The sequence below is a fragment of the Leptonychotes weddellii genome, chromosome 4 (genome assembly GCF_054177405.1).
Source record: "Leptonychotes weddellii isolate Sample4059 chromosome 4, ASM5417740v2, whole genome shotgun sequence".
Classification (NCBI taxonomy): domain Eukaryota; kingdom Metazoa; phylum Chordata; class Mammalia; order Carnivora; family Phocidae; genus Leptonychotes; species Leptonychotes weddellii.
The window spans coordinates 33998608-34006925 of NC_138372.1; the positions used below are offsets into that span (position 1 = coordinate 33998608).

An 8318-nucleotide genomic window follows, 5' to 3' on the forward strand; every position below is an offset into this window, starting at 1 on the left:
GCCTCTGTTGTCTTCTGGGAAATGGGAGCAATACCTCATTTATGCATTTACAAGCACTGTGCAAATGCTCAAGTAAACATTATTACTGGCAAGGAGACCAGGCCAGTGAGGGGACTGCCTTGCCCAAGGTCACATGAACCTATTTGCCACGGAGCCACAGAACAGGATCAGAACTGCGATCTCACTCTGCACTATCTTCCTGTATACAACCCTCCCATGTATATCCCTGGCGCTGAGGACACTCCTTCTTTTCTCCACAACCATACTCCAGGGTGACCAAAGAGGCTCTATTCCCCACTAACACTTGCTGGTTGGGGGGGGGCTGGCTTCCGTCACCCCGCTTTGATGCCAATGGAAGCAGGGCCCCAAAAGAATGAGAACCAAAAAACCATGAGACTCTGGGTCTGGAGTTTGAGGGTGCTTGTGAGTTGTTTTAATAAAATACACACACATATATATGTGTATATATATATGTATATACATATATACATTACATATATATATACATGTATACATTATATATATATATATAAAATCAACTTGACAGCCTTTATAAGATGTTCAAAATAAGGCTTCTCCTCTCAGAATTAGATGATTGGGATATTTTATAGCAGAAAATACAAAAAAATCCAATTCAGCCCCAAGCAGAGTCCATCTAATCACTCACGGCAGCCGTTCTGCCACTGCACCACTCTGGACCCGAGCTGGCCTGAGAAACGTCCTCCCAGCCCAGAAGAGAGACCTGACCTTCTGAAACCTCCTCCAGGGCTCAGCAAAATTGCCACCAGGCACACAAGCTGATGGAGAATTGTCATTTGGATTGCACTTCTGCCCTGGGTCTGCCAGCTCCAGGGCTCACCAGGAAACAGAATTCCCCAAGACCCCGGTGTACAAGAGCCGCAAAGGCAGTGGGTCCGCAAGGCTTCATTGGAAGTGAGTTTATGATTATGGCGGAAACAATAGATCCGTATGCACAGAGCAGGACTGCTAAGACACTGCGGCCACTAGAAATGCACTAGAGGTATACTAGTCCAGTCTTCCACGCTCCCCTGCAGCAGTGAAATGCACCAGTAATATACCATCCTGTGGCAAAATATACAAGCCCAAGTTGCTGATTCCCTACCTTACTGTCCCCACACACCGTTGTGTGCCCAGTGACACGTGCTTCAGCCCCAGCTTCTAACCGAGTAACAAACGGTGCACACTGCAATCACCAGACTGAATTCAAGCTCTCCTTATGACACATTTATACCCTCTGATTAATTCCAAGGCTTCGTGTAGGCGCGGATCCCGGAGGGGCAAGAGGATCACATATTCCAGATGAGTTGACCCTGGCCCCAAATGCCCTCCCCAGCCGCCTATAAATATCTATATCTCCGAGGCTCCCTGTAAGAAACCTATGATTGGTCCCCAGGGTCTGTGGCCGACCTCTCCCCGCCCATCCCCGGACCTTAGGAAAACCCGGCAGGCTGTTCAGCAACCAGGATCACCCAGGCGAGGGGGTCCATGCTCCAGAAAAAGCCAACAGAGGACTCATAAGCACCTTTGGTTGTAGGGGACTACACCCCATCACTTGGCTTCGGTTAAGATTACTGGAAGGAAAGCCCGAGTGATTTTTTGTTTGTTCATTTGTTTTTATTTGGGGAAGATGAAAGAGTGGGGAGAAGCTTTTGAACAGACTCACACTAGACTATTTGACCATTACAACTCCTCTGTCTTTGTGCCGCCCAGAACCAGCTCGAAGCCCCCAACACCGGATCCTCATCTCCTGTTGCCAGATGGCCGCAACGTTTCCGTTTGTGTCTGAGCACGACAGGGATCCCAGGAGCTCCTGAGCGGGCAGGCAACAGGGTCTCCCGCAGCTGCCAATTCCCGGCAGGGAAAATTTCTCCTATGAAAACAGCCTCCTGCTGGTAAGCGGGGTAAGAGCTAGCTGGCTTCCTGTCCTTCATAATGCACCCACACCCCAACAACCCCCTGGGGGAGCCCCAGGCCTGCTCCAGAACCAAAAGCACCAGTGAACAGAACCACCTTCCCTGCCACTATGAGAGAGCGGAGGGGTGTTCCAACCCAGCCCCACCCTAGGCCTTAGGCCCTGGTCAGGGCCCACTGGAGTTGGGACTGTGCTAGGCGGGATGGCTGGGCCTTCTTCCTGCCGGCAGCCCAGGCACACGCAGCCTGCACCATCCGGATATAGCCGCCCCAAATTTAGGAGCCTTGTGAAACACCCACAGAACCAGGACTGATGGGAGCAGCCTGGGGGACAAGGTCCAGCTAGGTGTTTTTACCCACGATGGAAATGGAAAGGACTCCAGAAGCCACAGAGGCACAGATCCCAGAATCCCAGCTCTGGGTTCGTCCTCCCCTCACCCAGTCGTAGACTGGACTGTCCTCTGTCCTAAGCCTCCCCCACCCCTGGCCGGAACCCAAGGTCTTCCTGGACACTGTTTTCACCCATACTGTTCCCCCAAAACTCACCTGGGGCATATTTAGAGAAACCGGCCCCTCTGAATAGGATCTCCACTCTGCCGGAGAGGGGCGGGAGCCAAGGTCCAAGTTGCAGACGGGGGTCTTTGCTTTCCCCCTCTCTCGCTGAGAGACCAGCAGTTAGGCCACGGTGTGGTCCTGGGCAGTCTGCCGCGCCCAAAGCGAGTTTCCAGGAAAGATGGGGGTGGAGAGAAAGAGGGAGGGCGAGAGGGAGGGAGAGAGAGAAATGGGGGTCAATGGCTGGGAATTACCTCCTGTCCTCGCCAACCAGCCCAGGGAATTGCAAATGGCTTTCTGCCCCCACCCTGCAGGTGTTTGAAGCCTCTCCCCAATCCCCCTTTAAAAAGAACCCTACACCTGACCAATCAGGAATAACTATAATAACTATAACAACAACAACCAGCTCAAGCTCTGCACAGACCTCTGGAACAATTTCGGGCCCTCCGACCGGGATGTCTGGTTCAGTGTAGCCGAGTTAGTTTTCTAAGCACTGACATGTCTATGCGATTGGCTTGGGAACCCCAGTCAGGCCGGAGCAGCGGCCACAAGCCTAGCACAGCTGGGTGGAGAAATGTGTGTTGGAAAGGGGGGATCCGGTTTTCAGACCCTGATCTGTGGGGCAGAACCTCCAAGGCCCCCATTCTCTCCATGCCCACCTTTAGCCAAAAGCGAAACCAGAACTCAATTCTAAAGGCTACTTTCCCACAGGAATGGAGTCAGAACAGCACAGATCCAAGGGGATGGGGGGGGGGGCGCAGATCTATCTAGGTCCCCTCTTTTCTTCCACTGATAAAGAAAGAAAGAAAGGCCCCGCCTTCCTTTCAACCATCCCCACACGATGATTTTCAATTTTTCAGTGTTCAGACTAGCAGAGTAGGGGAGAATTCTAATAATTCCTTGCAGCAATAAACAAGGCAAAGGCAGGGAGGGTAAAATCCAATACTGCTTCCCAGTGTGTAGCGTAGGGAGATTTGGGTTGCTTTTTTTTCTTTTCCGAAGGGTTTTGTTTAATTTGTTTTGCCTAAATTGTCCAGTTTATGATTACACACCGAAATCCTGGATTAATTCCAAAGGACTCCTTTTTGCCCTGGCTTTGGTGGAAATATAGGAATAATTCTTCCCTGCGGTTTCAGTCCAATGCGGGAGATTTTCTTTCTCCTCTTCTAATCCAGATGGGGGGAGGGGTGGGAAGAAAGGAAAATCCACTCATTCCTATTTCTTAGGTCCGTGTTAATTTTTGCTTTATGACAGAGTCTCTGTGCCCGTTCCTCTCTCCATTTTCTCTCCCTACCTCAAACCCAGCAACTTAAAAAAAATAGAGCTGGTCGCGGGGAACCGCGCAGCTTTGTTTTCGCTCCAAAGAAGCTAAAAGGGACAAGCCGTTTTGCTACTGAACGATTACTTTAATTAAATAGAATGATGATGATGGTGATGATGATGACGATGACATTAGTAACCACAATAACTGGCAAAATAAAATCCTTTTTTTCGCAGAGAGGGCAGCACTGACCCCATCCCTCCACAAAGGCTGGCCCTGGTCACCGATGCGACGGATACCTGACCCACGCCGCAATGTCGCTCACCCGGGGAAGGGATAGAAAAGTGTTCTTTGGAGATTATCCCGAGGGTCCCCACCCCAGGCGCAAAACCTGGAGAATGCGCCCATTGTCTTTTCCAGGCCTCTCCCGCAGACCCCGCGGAGGTACCCGCGAAACTGACCAGAAATGGATGAAGCCTGGGTGCGGCGGAAACCCGAGCCGGCGGCTACCGGCTTGAAGGCGCGGGCCTTGGCGAGCGCTGCTCAGCTTCGAGCCTGGAAGAACCTCCCCCTCACTAACAAACCCCTCAAACACCGAGGCACAGACTGGCCTCTGGACAGAGCAGCCGCCGATCGGGCTCCGTCTGCCCATCCAAGCCAACACTGGCTTCCGAATACATCATAATTTGGAATAAAATGTGAAATCCCTCTCCCCGCCCCCTTGCCGCCTCCTCAACTTGCGGCTCCATCTCCTCCTGCTCGCCCTCCCCTCCACCCCCCAGCGATTTGCAAATGCACTTCTAAAGGACACAAGCACACAGGCACACAACCCAGTATGGACAGAACCACACACGGTCCAGGCCCATAGAGGGGAAGCAAAGTAAATACAACCCAACACTGCCCCACAAGCCGACATGGTCAGGCCCGCACACTGTCCATCACGATTCAACGAAATCAGTCCAACGCAATCGCTCATGGACACACATCCAACGTAGTCAGGATCACACACGCCCGACACAACAACGAAACCACCCAAATACAATCGCAAAGGCCACACAACCCAACACACAGAGCCAGACCCATGTCGAGAAGGAAAAACGAACATAATCGTATACAACGATGAAAACGCAGAAGGGCTCGAAGAATCCAAATCAACAACCCAAAGAGCGCGGACACCATCACACTCGGACACACAACCCTTCGCCTGGAAGACCACACTCGGAAGAAGCATTGCCGACGGCTCACACACGCACTCACAATCCCACCGCATGCACACAACCACCAAGAAGAAATGAAAACCAACCACCGCCTCGCGCATTTCTGTATATTGCGTAAGGAAAAAGGGGAAGGAAGGAAGAGAGTCTCCGAGGCGGGAGGGGCGGCGGCGGCGAGCGGAGGGTGTCCGTGGAAAATGCCCCCCATCGAAAGAAACCCAGGGAAAAGGAGCGAAGACCTCTTCTTCGAGCCGGGAAAAGGAGAGAGGAACTGATGGGGAATTCCGCGGGAGGCCGCAGGTTGCTTTCCCCTAGAAAAAGGCCAGAATGCTCACGTTTTGCCGCTACGGGGGGATGCGTGTGGCCATTTTGAGGCCTGGTCCTTAGTGCGGAGGCCCGCCCCCGCCCCTGTCCCCGTCCCCGTTCCCCGCCCGCGCGCCCAGGCTCCTCCAGCGACGCGCGCTAATCCCTCTCACGTTCTGGGCCTCGTTAGCATGGGCCGAGGCGCGCCGGGGCCGTGTGCGCCGCCGAGATAAGGCACTGCGGCGGGTCCGCTCGCCCCCGATAAGCGCCTCGGCCATTATGGGCCAAATGATTCATTTTAATTTGGCAATTTCACCGGAGGGAGTGGGGACTGGTTGTGCGGCGCTGGGACCGGCTCCGGAATGCGCCACGGAGAGAGTAGGGCGCGCAGTCTAGGACTACGCGAGTCCAGCCCCATTTCTGATCCCGAAGCCTCTCGGGAACCCGGGCACCCCGCAACCTCAGTCCCTCGGCCTTCCAGACACCTTTCTTCAGCGACTCTCATCCCAGAACTCCGTCCCTGCCTCTGACACCCAAAACATCACTCCCCAACCCGTCCCCGGCATTCATTCTTTCTCCAGTGTCCTAGACACCCGCATTTCAGTGGGCAGTTCCTCATCCCAGAAAGCTCCCCAGCTCCCCCTCTGCACACCCCCACCCCCTTCAGCCCTGGCTCTTTTCTGCTCTAAAACGGAGCATGCTTGCCTCCAGTGTCATCGACTGAGCTCACATCCAGGGCTCTGTGGAGGGACACCTGGTGTCAACGGAGCGATTTAAATGTCCCTTCTGCTGAGTTCCAGGCTGAGCCCCGAGCCTGGGAACGTCCCCAACCCTCATTGTATTTTAAACATTTTAATCTTGCTACTAATGCACCGTTCTAAGCACTCTACAAATACAAAATCTTTTCGTTTTCATAAGCAATCCTAAGACGCTGGTGCTATTATTATCCTCCATTTAGAGATGAAGAAACTGTGGCACAGAAAGTCAAAGAAACTTTACCGAAGTGACAGATCTAGTAAGTGGTGGAGCCTGGGTTTGAAGCACATTTGGCATCAGAGTCCTCTCTGGAGCTCAGGTGATGAAGAAGGGCAGCTGGAGCCTAGGCTGGGAGGACAGATCTGGGCTCAACTCATTGCAGGGACCAAGATCTTACTGTGAAGTAGAAATCTGGGTTCAGTGAGGAGTGGGCAACTGGGACTCAGCCCAGGGAGGGTATCTGCTGTCATTCTTTGACGGTGGAGTGGAAGCAGCAAAGGCTCAAATCTTGCAAGTCACCTGGCTCTGAACCTCCATTTCCTTGTCTGTAAAATCGGGAGATAATACCTACCTGATACTATAATCATTAAAAAAAAAAAAAAAAAAAGTCAGTGGTGAGGGGCCTGTGTGGTGCAGTCTGTTGAATGAGGGACTCTTGATTTCAGCACAGGTTGTGATGTCAGGGTCATAAGATCAAGCCCCACGTCAGGCTGTGCGCTCAGTGTGGAGTCTGCTTGAGATTCCCTCTCCCTCTGCCTCTGCCCCTCTCACTCATGTGCTCTCTCTCTCTCAAATAAATAAATAAATCTTTTTAAAAAGGCAGTGGTGAGAAAAATAATCTATGGAACCTCACCCAGCCCAGAGCCCTGGACAACTTCATATGCACATGCATGGGAATTCCGGTTATTGTTACAGAGAAGAAAATTAAGGCACAGAGAGATGCGACTTGGCCAAAGCTCACAGTGACCCCAGGAAAAGATGAGACCCAAACTCCAAGTATCCAGTTTCCACTCCACAAGTCTACCCATCATGCCAGGATGTTTGGTCCTTCCAGCAGCTCTGGTTTGGAGCCTGAGAACTAGGGAAAAGCCCTTGAGTTCCAGTCAAGGATGGAGCCCAGAGTGTGGTCACAGTCGGAGTACTGGCCCCTCCTTGCCATCAGGATGACTCTCTGTGAAGAGACAGTTAATTCAGTGCAGGCTGTTCCCTTCTGTTCCTCTTGTGCTCTCTGGTGGGAGTCAGGATGCACTGTGGGTACAGATAATGCCTACAGAATCTCGTGGTTCTAGAGAAGGGCCGTCCATGTTCTGCGAAAAGAAGTTTAATTCCTGAACTTGCCACAAGGTGTCCCCTGGCCCAGCCACACCAGCCTTCGGCAGGGACCCTGAGAAGGGGTCTCTGGGGTCTATTAAGCCCCATCTCTTGCTGTCTCCCCATGGCTCCAGCCCTGCCTCACCCATTATTATCAAATCGAACCCTCCCTCATGCCCTAGTTACTGCTGCTCCTTCTGCCTCACTGGCCTCCACTTCTCACATCCATCTCCCAAGACCCAACCTTCTGGCCACCTCCTCCCTGAAGCCTCCCTTCCGTGGGGTTGGCTTTCTTCTCTCCCCCTTCTTGTCCCTGCTGCCTTTGCTGGCAGCATCACTTACCTGAAAGCGCGGGAGTCATGTAATTCTGAGTTCCAAGCCCAGTGCTGTCATCTGTGAGCAAGTCAGTTCACCTCTGAGCCCCTGTAAATAGGTGCTGGCCATCCCCATCAGAAAGCCCAGCCAGGGAGCGCTTCCCTGAGAAAATGATGCCTGAACTGAGATCTAAGAGTGGGATCCAGGGGCGCCTGGGTGGCTCAGTTGGTTAAGCGTCTGCCTCCAACTCAGGGCCTGATCCCAGGGTCCTGGGATCGAGCCTCGCATTGGCATCGGGCTCCCTGCTCAGCGGAGAGCCTGTTTCTCCTTCTCCCACTCCCCCTGCCTGTGCTCTCTCTGTCAATTAAATAAATAAAATCCTTTAAAAAAAATCCTTATTATAAAAAAATAAAAAATAAGAGTGGGATCTGAGGGAGGGTAGAAGAGTGAACATCTAGAGCCTTCCACGTGGGACAAGGGCTGAAGCAGAAGGGCCCTAATTTCATACAAGGAACAGAAAAGAGTCTACCGTGGCTGGAGCAAGCCTGAGGTCAATTTAAAGGATTTAGGGGGGAACCATTTTGTTTATTTGGTTTGAGGGTGGGCACTGTGTCCTATATAGGATCAGATTTGCATTTCCGGAAACTCTTTGGCTGCAAGGTGGAGAAGGGGTG

At 52.4% G+C, this 8318-nt stretch overlaps 1 protein-coding gene across 15 annotated transcripts in view; it reads right to left on the bottom strand.

The window, feature by feature from the left end:
* The window catches only part of LOC115942401 (T-cell acute lymphocytic leukemia protein 1), a 15065-nt gene extending 9465 nt beyond the window's left edge, over positions 1–5600 (bottom strand). For 2 of the 15 annotated variants that reach the window (XM_081818398.1, XM_081818384.1), the window contains exons 1-2: positions 4207–5042; positions 2479–2634 (exon numbers count right to left, since the gene is read on the bottom strand). The gene's annotated coding sequence lies outside the window, so the exon portion shown is untranslated. The other 13 variants (XM_081818388.1, XM_081818393.1, XM_081818396.1 and 10 more) reach the window with 13 other exon arrangements.
* Between the last annotated feature and the right edge of the window lie 2718 nt (positions 5601–8318).